Consider the following 13,601-nt stretch of genomic DNA (forward strand, 5'->3'; position numbering starts at 1 on the left):
GGCCTCCTCAGTTAACAGGCAATGGTCCCTGGGAAAGAAATCATCTCACACAGATGTTAACTGGGGTCACCGATGGAGCCTGGGGCTTCTTTGCTGGGCCATACCTGCTGGCTTTTTCCTCTTTGGGGACGAGGAGCAGGGGATACTGTCTGCCTGCCCATTGCCTTCTGTTTATTCCCCCAGGGAAGGTGTCGGCTCTAAGGCAACACTGGGCTCCAGATTGTCTGATCTCTTTTTCCCCAACCAGCAGCTGCCACCCGCCTGCACAAACTCAGTGTCACCATGGACGACGACCTCCTTCTCCCCTCTGGTCCTCGCCAGCCTGCGCCCTGTGCTCTGTTGAGGAAGCAGCAGGTCTTTTCCTGCCCTCTTCCCACAAAAATACACACCCATTCCTGCCTGGGAGAAAATCAGCTGTGATGTCCATCACTCAGATCCACCACTGCAGTCTCGGGGGCAGCAACGAGAGAAACATAAGGCCATACATACCACCAGCCCTCAGATGTCCCAAGAAAAGCCTCAAGACTTGGGTCTCAGGTCCCCATCACCTCCTTGTACAGTTTGTGGAAAGCTCAAGAGAAAAAAAAATCCCCAGGCTTTGAGCATGGCTGCGCAAAGCAGAAAGGTGATGTTGTCCAAAGAGTTGAAGGCTCTGCCGAAAGTTCCATGACATGCCTCCAAGGCTTTCAAGAGCTTTCCCCCAGAAATCCCCGCAAGGTATGAAGCAGATGCCTGTGATGCAATGGCATCCTAGAACCTCTGATGGAAGAAACAAACCTTGAGGCAAAACAATGAAGTAGAACATTTTGGCTGCAGAAATTAAAGATAAAACAGTAAAGGGGAAATTGGAAGAATAATAATAAAACCCTCAAAACAGCTTGAGTTGGATTTTTTGTATTTATTCATCCAATTCAACAAACATGATGTGTGTCTCCATGTGTTGGGTCTCCAAGCATTACAAAGATTGGGACAAAGTCACCATGGTGAGTCTCCCATCTCCTGGATGTATTCCTTTGGGGTCCATCATGTGGCTGGTTGCATTGTCCAAAAGTAGCCAGCCAGGGCAGTGTGTCCAGTCATATGTTTCCTTTCCAAACCTTGATACCCCTCCAGCCAAATGGGGAGCCGATCTCCCCTTGGCAGGGGTTCACACAGTCCCCTGTGATGGCCTTGACAAGTAGGACCCAGCAGAAGTGATATTGCTCCCTTCGGAGGAGAGCTCATAAAAGCAGGTATGATGTCTGCTTGGTTCTCTCTCTCCTTTCTGGCCCCTTAAATGTGGGGGCCACCATATTGGGAGGAAGCCCAAATTCATCCACACAGAGACAGCTCATGGGCAGGTCCACGTGGAAAGGAACTGAGGCCCCCAGCTTCAAGTCAGCCTCAGTGGGCAGAGTGGGGCAAGTGAGCCTTCCAAGGAGCACGGTCTCCAGGCTTCGAGTCCTCCAGCTGAAACTCTAGACACTGCAGAGTGGAAGCAAGCCCTCTGTGCCCTCTCTGCATTTATACATGAGCCCAAGAGATGGTTGTCTTATGCCACTAAATTTTGTGAAACTGTTCCTCAGTCATAGGGACTGGAATATCTTGTTTTCTTGAACAGAGCTTGGGTTTCCGGAGCCGGGCGGACCCGTTTTTAAATCCCAGCCCTGCCATGTCCGAGTTAAGGGATGCAGGCAAAGTCACTTAAAGACCCTCTGTAATATGGGAATAATACCAAGACCACTAGCGAGAGCAGAGACTGGAGAGAGACCCAAGGATTAGAGAGGAAGGGGAGTTCAAAAGTCTCCAATCACAAAGGTTAGAAGTGGTATTGAAACAAATGAAGCCAAGAGTCTAGAAGGAGAGGAGAGGTTGCTCAGGGAATAGAGAGCAGCAAGGAAGGGCTAGACGGTTGTCTGGGAGAGGAGCTCAAAACACCAGAGTGGGCAAGTGGCCACAAAAGGAACAGGAGCAGGGAGATAAAACCACAGGGCTACCGATTTTCACTCAGCAGCAAATACTTTTCGCACCCAAAGATGGGTTAGAGTAATCGAGAAGATGGGCGTTTCTGTCAGCAGGGGTATTTGACGCAAGGCAGGATGCCCTTGGAACAAACCTGCAGAGTACGCTGAATCTTCACCAGGAGACTGGATCCAAGGAATTTTAGAGTCCGGCCCACCCTGAGACACCAACTGTCACCAAGCCAGCCTGTCACTCTTTAGTATGGGGCCCTTTATTCATGCTCAGCACCACCTTGTCACCAGTCGATATTTTCTTTCTGCACTATTCTATTCTATTCATCTGTATTAACAGTTTACCATCCCATCCCTACCTACTACTATCATTGACTACATATCGAATTGTCCCAGAGTTCAGTGGCTTGCAAACAACATTTACTATTTCACAGTTTCTGCGGGTCAGGAATCCACTGGGGCCAGCTGGAGCCTCCGGCTTTGAGATTCACAGGCTGCAGTCACGGTGTCGGACAGGCCACGTGCCCCTCAAGGTCAAGCCGGGCAGGTCGGCAAACTGGCTCACTCACATAGTCATTGGCAGCATCCAGTTCCTCCCGGCGGGGGACTGAGGCCCCAGTTTCTCAGGAACCGTCAGTCAGAGGCCACCCTTGGTTCCTTGCCAGGTAGGTGTCTCCATTGAGCGTCTCACAGCCCCGCTGCTTGCTTCAGCAGAGGGAGGGAGAGGGGAGAGAGAGAAAGAGCCAACAAGACGAAAGTCACGATCTTTGTAACAGAATCAGAAGTGACCCCCCCCATCACTGTGGCTATATTCCCTGTCTTAGAAGTGACTCACTGGGTCCAGCCCACACTCAGGAGTGGGGATTTATACAGAGCTGTGACTTCCCAAAGTCACGGCTGCCATCCCCCTTCATCCAGCCCTCGCAAAGGTCCATGACAGCAGGAACCTCGCCTGCCTTTTTCACCTCCTTATGCCGGCGCCTGAGATGTAGATGTTCGACACACATTTTTAACGGAGTGAACAAGGTGAACCATAAGTCCCAAGAGCTCTGGGTGCTGCCCTGTAGAATACGTGCTCATTGAATAGATGAATGAATGAGTGGATGGATGAGCTAAATGTCCCTCGGTAAACATTTGACACAGTCCCCAAATCACGATTAAAAACTAGATTTAGAAGACTGAGTGGCTTAGTAGGACCCATGAATAAAGAGGGGTTTTCAGGCCGAATTACACAGAGATCCTATTCCCAAACCATGTGTCCACAAGGCCATCTTGAAGACGCGTAAATAACATAGGAATCCCTCCAGGAGACATGTGGCAAGAAGGCTACTGCCTCCAGGGAGTAGGATGGCAAGCAGACCTTTATCCTCTTGCCAGGTCGTGGCAGGGGCTCTGGAGAATTTACATTTGCATAATTGTTTCCCCCTGACTGACTCCCCTCCCTGCTAAGTCTGATGTCCTGGAGATGCCTTTCCAAGTGACAAGTGTAGTGTCAATGCAGAGCAGATCCATGCACCAGGCTTGGTGATTGGCAGGCCATCAAATCACAGAGGAGGCCCCAAATGGGGAACTTGGGGGACCAGACCTGCAGGAGGAGGCTGGTGAGAACATGTTCTCCCTGCCCCCCATCCTTACCCCTACTATGGCTGTTAATTGAGAAGGGGAGCCTCAATAAATTATATTGAAAACAGATAAACAACTCAAGCTGTGTTTATTAAAGAAATAGCAAATGGCACGGTGCCAGCACGAATGAGCTTTGCTGTAATCAGTGTATTTATTTCACCGAAAAAAAGCCTGTCTGGGCTTCTTTTAAGCCTGATAAATTCATTATGCTAAGTTTCAGCCTCCATAGAACTGAGGCTTTTCTATATGTTAATTCACTTTAGTAAATAATTATTCTGTTTGGCTGAGGGAATGCATGTCTCTATAATTTAATAATTGGGAGGGTTATTACATGTGATTAATAGGAATCATAAGCAAATACTGAGAGTATAATAAAGAAGGTCAGTGGGGAGGAAAGTGGGAAAGATGCTCCATCCCCCACCCTTGGCGGAGTTAGGGATTCGGTACTTGGAGGAGAGATTGCCTTTTTATCCATCTGAGAGCCATTTCTGATACATGGTACATTTCTCTTTGGAGCTTTGCAGTGTGTCTCCATGTGTCTGTATTTCAGAGGTGAGAAAGGAGGAGACAGAAGACCTGGAGAGAGAAACAGGGCCTTGAGTGGCTGGAACCTCCAGACCAGAGCCTCCCAGATGCCCAAGGGAGCCCCGACCTGTCCCTTCAATGCTAACCAGAGACATTTTCAACAAACCTCAGTGAAATGAGAACAACTGACACCATGTGACGGCTTTTCCAATTTTTTTCAAAATTCTGGAATCATCCCTTCCCCAACTGGAATATTTTTAAAATGTCCTTTTGTGAAATAAGGATGACCAGTAACCTCTTTCTCTTTCTTCTTTGTTGGAAAAATGAAAATCTGGCAATTTTTGACCTCTTCCCTCCAATGGGTTTTGGCATTTTTAGTTCAGAAATGTACCAGACTGTGAAACCCCAAAGTCTTAGAACCTCTGCTTTAGGCCAGAGCCCTCTGACCTCAAGAGTGAGACCATCCTGGGATGAGCGTCCCATACCTGATTGTCCTGGGCTATTTCCTCATTTATTAAATGGAGAAATTGATTCACCTACATAGGAGTCCAACAATTCAAAAATATTAATTGGGCATCTATGTGACAAGTACTCTTCTTAGCACTGATGATAAAGCCCCTGATGTCCTTTAGCAAATACGGGTTTAGTTGAAGAACTGTTACCCCCATCAGTGTAGAGATTGTACATGACCAAGGCAACAGGGGCAATGCGCGGCTCTTAGTAAGGGATAAATAGTGCTTGTTGACCATACGAATGACTGAACTACATTCATAGTTGTTACAAGATCATAGATATCAAGGTTCTTTACATATGTCAATATTGTTATGTTGTCCTTATTCCTGTAAAAAAAAAAAAAAAAGCAATGGAACCTTCCGGGCCCAGCCAGGCCAGCTGGGAAGCCCTAAGGAATCAACAGGTACTAGGAGACGCATGAGCAAGCTCCCCATGATCCTTCCAGACACAGCTGCTGTGCTGCCTTCTCCGTTGTCTTCTCACAACTGCTTCTCCTGACTTACACACAAGACCTGCTCTCCAACCCCTGCTGTCCTGACCTTGACCCCAGCCTCTCTCAGTCCTGATCTTCCCCAGCCCTGCCCTCCCGTGCCTGCTCTGGCTGTTGGGTCCACATCCAGCCTCAGGGAGCTTCGGCCCCTGCCCCCACTGCTGCTTCCCAGACTGACACACCATGGTCCCGGCGGAGGTTTCTGGGGCTGAGGCTGCCACTTGCCAAACATGTCTCCTCTCTCCCAGGGACCAGTGAACCTCATAAGGTATAAGCCCTACTGCCTTGTAGGTACCGGCGAGCTAGGCCCAGACTGGTGTTCCTGGAACGTGGCGCACCTGAAGCCATGGAGAGGCCAGAGCTTCAAAATGTATTAATTCCTTCAAGAAATGAGTTGAACTTGTACCTAGTATATGCCAGTCATTGTGCAGGGTGCTGAGCAGACAGCAATGAACAAACAGGCAAAAGTCCCTGCCCCTGTGAGGCTTAATTTTTGGCAAACGGATGCAAATATATGAGATAGAATTCCAGAGAGTGATCAATGTTACAAAGAAAAATAAAGCAGGACAATGGGATAAGGGGGCAGAAAGGGCATCTTTGAGGAGGTGACATTTGAGGTGGACTGCATAACATCAGGAGAAAGGCCTCTGGGGCAGAGGGAACAGCAAGTGCAAAGGCCCTGAGGCCTAAAACTGGGATGTTTTAGAAATGGCCAAGAAGGTTAATACAATAAGGACTGGAAGGGTTATAGACTGAGAGAAGAGAGGATAAGGGGCAGTGACATCACGTAGCACTTAAAGACAGTTGTGAGTACTCTGGATTTACTCTAAGCATTTAAGAAACTACTAAGAAATTTTCTGATAAATGGAAAGTAAGGGGAGGCCCAAGCTGAGGCCTGGCCTGGCTAACTGCATAGTCATTAAAAAGGGTACCTGCCTTCAGAGAATTCCTTCAAGCCTTTCAGTCCTCCTATACCCTCCAGCCCCACCTGATGCCCCTCTTATTACTACCAGCCCCCATGCCAGATCTCTTTTGTCATCTCTCATCCCCACTCTCAGGTTGGTCCCTGGCTCATCAACAAACAATCCTGAAGGTGGGGATGGCCGCCATGTGCTGAGAATCATGACATGCCCAGGGTTGGTGGCCCAGATGAACACTACCAGAAGATTAGCCTGCTTCGATAGACCGTACCAGACATGGGATCAGAGGTGTTGGGTCCAGTCCAGCTTTGCCATTTAGTAGCTGTGTGATCTTGTACAAGTTACCTAACCTCTCTGGTCTTTGTCTTTAAATGACAATTGTAATAACTGCTCTGCTAACCTCCTGTGGTGGCGAGGACCCAGTTCTTCACGTAAACTGTTGAGCAATGTACCCCTGTCAGCTGTGCCTGCAAGCCGATTATCAGCATTAAACCCTGAGCCTGCCTATAGGCTCGGACCCTCATGGCTAAATGGCTTTCAAACACCATCCTCCCTTTCTTCCCTGGGGCCTGGGCCCCAAAGCCATCTCATCTCCATTCCCTCCTTCAAATAATACATTTCACTGTTGCTCAGCTTTCTAGGAAATAGTGACTCTTGAGCTCGTGAAGGGCCCAGAAAACACATTTGGCACAGGCAGGGCATGGCTTCACGTCTGACACACCCAGTGCTGGGCCAGGATCCCTTCCGGATGCCTCCCTCTACAGCCGCCCCTACAGACACTCACACACGCACAAGTCAAGAGGGCCGTGGATCACACTCCTGTCGGGGATGATGGGAGATCCTTGGTTTGCTCGTTCACTCAGTCTGGCGGTCAGGCAGGCAGTCACCAAACATGTGTTCAGGGCCACGCTCCAAGCTAGGCCCCGAGGCCCCACAGTGAGCTAGGCAGGCCTGGCCCTGGCCTGAGGGGAGCTTAGGCCAAGTTGTGGTCAGTCTACCAGCGTGCCGGGAGCTACAAGGGACTACATCCGTCCAAGGGTTCAGGGCGGGGGGTTCCTCTGAGGAAATGCCTACGTTACCTCTCTCAAAACCATGCTCCGGGGCACCTGGGTGGCTCAGTGGGTTAAGCCGCTGCCTTCAGCTCAGGTCATGGTCTCAGGGTCCTGGGATCGAGTCCCGCATTTGGGCTCTCTCCTCGGCGGGGAGCCTGCTTCCCTCTCTCTCTCTCTCTGTGCCTGCCTCTCTGCCTACTTGTGATCTCTCTCTGTCAAATAAATAAAATCTTAAAAAAAAAAAAAAAAACCATGCTCCACTTTGTGGAGCGGTCCTCGGGGCAAACAGCCTTTTTCCAGAGAAGCGGCCACCCTGCAGCCCGGCGGAGACGGGGGATTCTGTCCTGACTCCAACATGCCAGGTCCGTTTATAACTTTGGACACATCCCTTCTGCTCTCTGGGCCGCCCGGTGTCCCATCTGTCACGGAAAGGGCTACAGCAACCAAAATTGCTCACAAACTTCAGTTGTCCTGCAACACTCCTTGTCACTTCTGTCCCACTGTCCCCCTGCCACCTCCAATCCACACACTTTTATGAACGGTGACTTAGACCATGCTTACTATGTGCTGGGAAATGCTGTAAGAGCTTTATATGTATTCACTCATTTAATGGTCTAGATACCCTTCTGAGGTGGCTGCTGTTTTACAGAAAAGGACACAGAGCATAGCAAAGTGTTTGCCCGTCTCATCACAGCTCCTAAACGTGGGGCTGGGAACGCCGCTTGGGCAATACGGCTTCGGAGCTCATTCTCTTAACGCTTGTAGTATGCTACTTGCTGCTCTTAATACCTTTCTTTCAACCAATCGACTTTTTAATGTCTGTTTCTTTTTTTTTTAAAGACTTGCAATCACGTCCATCAAGTGAAGAAGTATGTGACTTGTCATAAATAGAAGAGACCTGTTAAAAATGCATGACTACTCCATTGCGAACTCAGTATTTCTCCACGAGACTCCTCAGATCAGCTCTCAGACCACCAGGGGACACTTGGGGACACCTGGAGAGGACACGCTGAGGGCTTTTCCAGTCTGCTTACACTGTGACTTTCTGTCACTTCCAGGCACCTGCAGGCTTCCAGGGGAGGAAAGCCTCATGGCTCTCTGACCCCACCCTTCCCCAGGATTGCCACTCCTTGCACACCTCAAAGACTTCCAGAGGATTCGACTCCTGCCAGCCTGGGGCTCCCATGACTCACCACCTCCTCCCTTGTGGGTAAAACGTCCACACAGGAGCTAATGATGCCCCCAGCTGAGGCTCCCTTGGTCCTTTGCTTTTTCCAAAGACAACCCACTGGAGGCATGTTCCACCTCCTGCCGGAGTAAATAGATGATTTTCCATTGCCCTGGGTCCAGTGGGGCCTCCTGGGGAACATCAGCAACAACTGCGGGGGGTGGGGGACAGGGAGGAAGGGGGAAGCCTTGCTGCCCAGGCCCCTTCCTGAGGGGGATTTGCAGGGTAACAGGTGTTAATCACACCTCTGCTGCTCCAGCACTTTCCAGACCAGCATGTCTCCCACCGCTCACCCCCTGCCCCGGCACCAGGCTCTTTATAAAACCAAGTGTTTGTCTACACGGACCATGGAAGGGAAAAGCAGGGAATTGACAGTCCAGGACAAAATGCCTCCCCTCACCTTGAATACTTTTCTTTAACTCAGAGTACAACTTCACTTAGAGAAGAAGGATCGCTTAGGAGAGCCCAGTCCTGCAAATACTCACAGTGCCCAGCTTGCTATCACTCCAGGGCATAGCTGAGTCACAGAGAGAAGAGAAATGAACTTGGAACCACCGCCACCCCCACTAAAGTTTGAGTCCTCTCTCCAGCACCCTGGCAAGTGGGAGTGTGTACTTGGGCTAGTCATTTACCTACCTTGGGTCCCACCTCTTCATCTTCAAAACAGGGATAATATCTGGGGGTCTGCCCAGCTCCAGGGGCCATGTGGGGACAGAATGAGAGGTGCCTCTGAATGTGTGGTACAAGCAAGGAAACCCAGTGTGGATGTGGGAGTATGACATGACGAGGTGTTAGCCACCGTCACCTGCTCACAGCAAACCTAGTGTCGGGGCAGGGGCTGTAGGTTTGAGATGTGTCCTCTGAAAATGAAGGTACAGTCCTCCCCACCTCTGTGGCTATAGGAATTTGTCAAATGAGGCATCATTTAACCCATAAGACAACTAGACTCGGAGAGCAGGATGCTAATGAAATGGAGTCTTAACCACTTTCAGGGTTGAAACCATTTTCAAACTCCTTCTTTTGTTCTAGAACGAAATGAAGTTTGATTCCCATTGAATCTAGTTTACCAAGTAAAATTTGGCTTGGACAGGAGGGAACAAATTTAGTTCAGTTGGAAATTCCAAGAGATGGCACATACTTGGGTTAGGTTTAGGTTCCAAGCAGGAGGGCTTGTTGCCCTCATTTGGGTTTTGAGTCTGTTGCATGTGGGTTCCCTGGCCTTTCGTAACGGGGTCTGGCTGGGCAAATGACCTTCATCACACTGTGCTCTTCCAGTACGTTTGTGAGTCAGAAGCCATCTGATAGACGCCATCAGATTTGGCTCTCCCCACTAAGAGAATAAGCTGGCCCAGCTGCTTACCCAGACAGATGGAGCAACCCCCATGGCTTTATCCATTCATTCACTCAAGCATTCATTCAACAAACATGTATTAAACTCCTGTGCCATGCCCTCTCCAGAATGCGGGGGAAAATAGAGGTAGGACTTAGTCCCTGACCTCAAGAAGCCCATAGTCAGGTGAGAAACAAGCTTGCAGAGAAATACATTACAATGTTGCATGTCAAGAGCTAGGGTCCAGAGCACAGAACACAGGAAGAAGACAAGAACAAAGGATTAAAGCAGCAGTGTGGGCCAGTGCTCCTGGATAAGGTGGCCCCTGGTCTGGACCTTGAAAGATGAATAGAAAGTCACCAGCTGCATGACATTACTACATTCTGATTTGTATTTGTTTTCATGGATGTGTTTATTTCTGCACAAGCGTAGACACACACACACACACACACACACCCCACTACCTCGATCCTCAGCACCATGAAGGCCGGGAGCTGGTCTTGTTCACTGCTGCATCCCCAGCACCTAGACAATGAGTGGCACATTTTTTGTTAAGTGAATAATACGTAGGAGGTATTCTAATCAAAGAGCAAAGCATTTTCCAAGGGGACGTTAAGAGGAACAGAGTTAAAAAGGAGAGAGAAGACCATTTTCCACTGAGGGTGGAGGAGAAAAGCTGGGGCAGGCTCAGGATAGGCAGTTACTCAAACACTCCACGGGTGGGCAGCCAATTTGCAAAGGAGGGAGTTACCCGACAAGGAACAGGTGGCAATAGCTGTGGCCTTCAAAGTGGCTATACATTTTTCGGAAGGTTCAGGGACCCCACACCACCCACCTACACACAAACTCCATTTCTGCATGAAATTTGCCTGGAAATAGACAGGCGGAGGAGGGTGGCACCAGCCGGGGGCAAGAGCATTAACCAGTGAGCAAAAGAACGATTGCTGGTCCCTAATCATCCTGCCTCCCCTGACAAGCCAAAGCCCTGGGTGGGCCAAGGTGACAGCCACAGAGCTAAGGCGGCCGTTCTCATGGAGGTACCGCTTGGAATGGCAGCAACATAAGCCCCAAGAAGTTCACTTCTGGTTCTGCGGGCTGAGGACTGGCGGCCTCCCAACAAGGGAACAGCCAGGTCTTGGAGGGAAAGTGGAGTCTAGACTTGAATGCCCCATTTATTTATCACCTAAAACTGAGCCAGAAAGGTCATCAGGGCATTTGGTCCACAAGTGCCAACAGCAAACTAACGCCCACCTTGCCCAAAAGTGCAGATCATGAAACAAGGACATGTTACCCCGCGAGCTTGGCTTGCAGGGATCAGAGGGAAGGGGAAGGAAGGAACTTCATTCTTTGAGGGGAGAGGCGCCCAGAGCGCTCCCCCCACCCCGCCCCCGTCAGCCGTCGTTGGGTGGCCCAATTGCTCAGTAGGCAGCCCAAGTCCCCAGGAAGCCTGCCTCCCTGCGGTGCCCTCGGGAGAAGGAAAAATGCCGGCGAAAGGAGCACAGAGCAAGGGAGAAGGAAGCCCCCGGCGCTGTTCACAAAGGCAGGCAAGAGCCTCCAGCGAGAACACAAGCCTGTGCAGCAAGGACGGAGGGCTGAAGTCACCTGCGCTGCGGACTCTAAAGGAGGGGTGATGCTCGGAAGAGGTGAAGCCTCGGGCGGCAGCATCTGGATGGAGGTATCTCACTTACCGCCAAGATGCACCTACTGAGGGAATGAGGTCCCCCGGCCCACGCCACTTCCTTTCAGGGGGCCGCGCACCTCTAGCTGGCAGGGGCTGGACGGCCCTGGAAACCACTTGCTCACCTTATCCCAGGGACCACGGTGATGCAGGAGGAGGAGCCCCGCTCTGGGAGACCCGAGCTCTTCTTCTGGAAGCTGCAGTTTCCACATCTGTAAAGCAGGTCCCATGAGTGTTGTGAACTCACGTGGCCGGGGTGAAGTCGCCGGGAGATGGCAGGCGTTTGCCTGTATTTTCAGCAGGTGAGGGCACCGGGCTTCCCCGGGATAACGAGATTTAAGCCCAAGAAATCAGCAAGTGGGAAGCCAAACTAAAATTCCTGTGTGAAAGAACAAAAATTCAACTGGATAAATCTGAAGATTTAATTGGCTTTATTAAGCCGTTCGCAAAGCAGGTAGCATCTTCCCATCTAGCAAGAAGGAGGGAGCTCCAGAGGAGCTGAAGACAAAGGGAGACTTTTTTTTTTTTTTAAATAGGAATAAGGGCAGAGCAAGGAGTTACAAAAGAAAAGCAAAGATCTTTTCAGGCAAGTTCAGCTTCCCTTGGGGTTCTTATTAGGAGGATGACCTCATCTTCTTTTGGAGGATGGAGAGGGCCCACTGGGACAGATTACCTCATGGAGGCTCATCAGAAAATTCCTGACTGACCAGCTAAAACTACATTCCAGGGGGGAGATTGTTAACTACAATTAGGTTAGGTATTAAGTAGTGGGTTTGTGACTTGGCCTAAGTGACCCCATTTCAGGCCCAAGATTTTAACACCTAACTGCTCGTTCAGTGCTTTCTCCAAAGCCATGCGTACCCACAGGTAAAGAGTTTTAATCATTTTGTGGGTCCACAGCTTGTCTCCTCAGTAAGTTTCCCTGGGACGAGGATTATATACTCTACATGGTTCCTGATACTTAGCAACCGCAGCCAACATGTATGGCGTCATTACAGAGCACTGAGCTTTATTCTAAGTGATTTTCCTGTCTGAACTCATTTTATCCACATGTGAGATCGATGAGGTTAAATATTATTACGATCTCCGTCATTACAGAGGAGGCGGCAGCGGCGCACAGGTTAAGAAACCAGCCTACGGTCACCCAACCAGTGGGTTGGTGATATTTCCTGACGAACCAAGGCAGTCTGACTGGAAGGCTCCGCTCAACCACCTGAAGCAGAAACACGGGTGTCACAAAGAGTTGGCGGTTACCCAGGGAAGTGTGTGAGTGCCAGGGACCGGGACAGTGGTGGTTTCCCTAGACCTGAAGAAAACGTTGTGATAAAATGATTTGCCATGTGCAGCCCTGGTGCTGGCTTCCCGCCATTGGGATGACCAGGAGGCACGTCCATCTTTCCTTCCTCTCACAAAGGACACGAGGAGATTTGTACTGAAATGTGACAGTGACCAAGAGATGTCAACAAGTCAGGAGAAAACTTCAGCCTCACCAGGAGTAAAAACAAAAACAAACAAACTAAGAAACCACATTAGAATTAGGTACTCTTTTCATCCATCAAATTAGAAAAGATTTTTCTATTTTTCCATTTTTCTTAGATTTTATTTCTTTGTAGAGAGAGAGAATGAGCACAAGGCGGGGGGGGGGGGGGGGTCGGGTGGGCAGAGGCAGAGGGAGAAGCAGGCACTCCCCATGCAGCAGGGACCCTGATGTGGGACTCGATCCCAGGCCCCCAGATCACGACCTGGGCCGAAGGCAGCTGCTTAACCAACGGAGCCACCCAGGTGCCCCAGAAAAGGTGTTTTTAAGTGATCAAATCTAATGCTGCCAGATGTGGAGTAACACATGGTCTCTCATACCCTGCTAGTAACAGTGCACATAGGTTGTACTTCTCTGGGAAATTACATTTCATAAAGTCACCACAAACTCTGAATTAGCAAATACTGAGCCACTGTTCCTGGGGGAAGGACAAGGTTAGACTACTGTGAGCCTCTCATCCAAGCAGTTTGGTCCACCAATGAGTACATACCTCATTTTACATGTTTCTATTTAGAGACACCTTACTCAGTATACTGCATGTCGACCATCTAACTCTGGAACTCATAGCCAACAGCACTGTAGCCCAGGCCTGAACAAAGCCTATTGAACACAGGCATTTTCTCCATAAAGCACATCACGGCCTTCTTGTGCTTCGAAACACCAGCCAGCACTTATGCGCTGTGGTTGGAAGACATGTTGTGTTGTTGCTGCGTTGCTTGCTTCTCCTCTGCTCACAGGAAGACATTTTCAGGA

The 13,601-nt window shown here is 49.8% G+C and overlaps 1 long non-coding RNA gene across 2 annotated transcripts in view; it reads right to left on the bottom strand.

The window, feature by feature from the left end:
* Positions 1-956: 956 nt before the first annotated feature.
* Positions 957-13,601, bottom strand: part of LOC123947918 — a 32,459-nt gene continuing 19,814 nt past the window's right edge. For both annotated transcript variants that reach the window (XR_006819884.1, XR_006819886.1), the window contains 3 exons: positions 11,437-11,690; positions 10,098-10,158; positions 957-2,657 (listed from right to left, as the gene is read on the bottom strand). This is a non-coding gene — a long non-coding RNA (uncharacterized LOC123947918). The remainder of the gene's footprint in view (positions 2,658-10,097; positions 10,159-11,436; positions 11,691-13,601) is intronic.

This window comes from Meles meles, chromosome 8 (genome assembly GCF_922984935.1).
Source record: "Meles meles chromosome 8, mMelMel3.1 paternal haplotype, whole genome shotgun sequence".
Taxonomy (NCBI): domain Eukaryota; kingdom Metazoa; phylum Chordata; class Mammalia; order Carnivora; family Mustelidae; genus Meles; species Meles meles.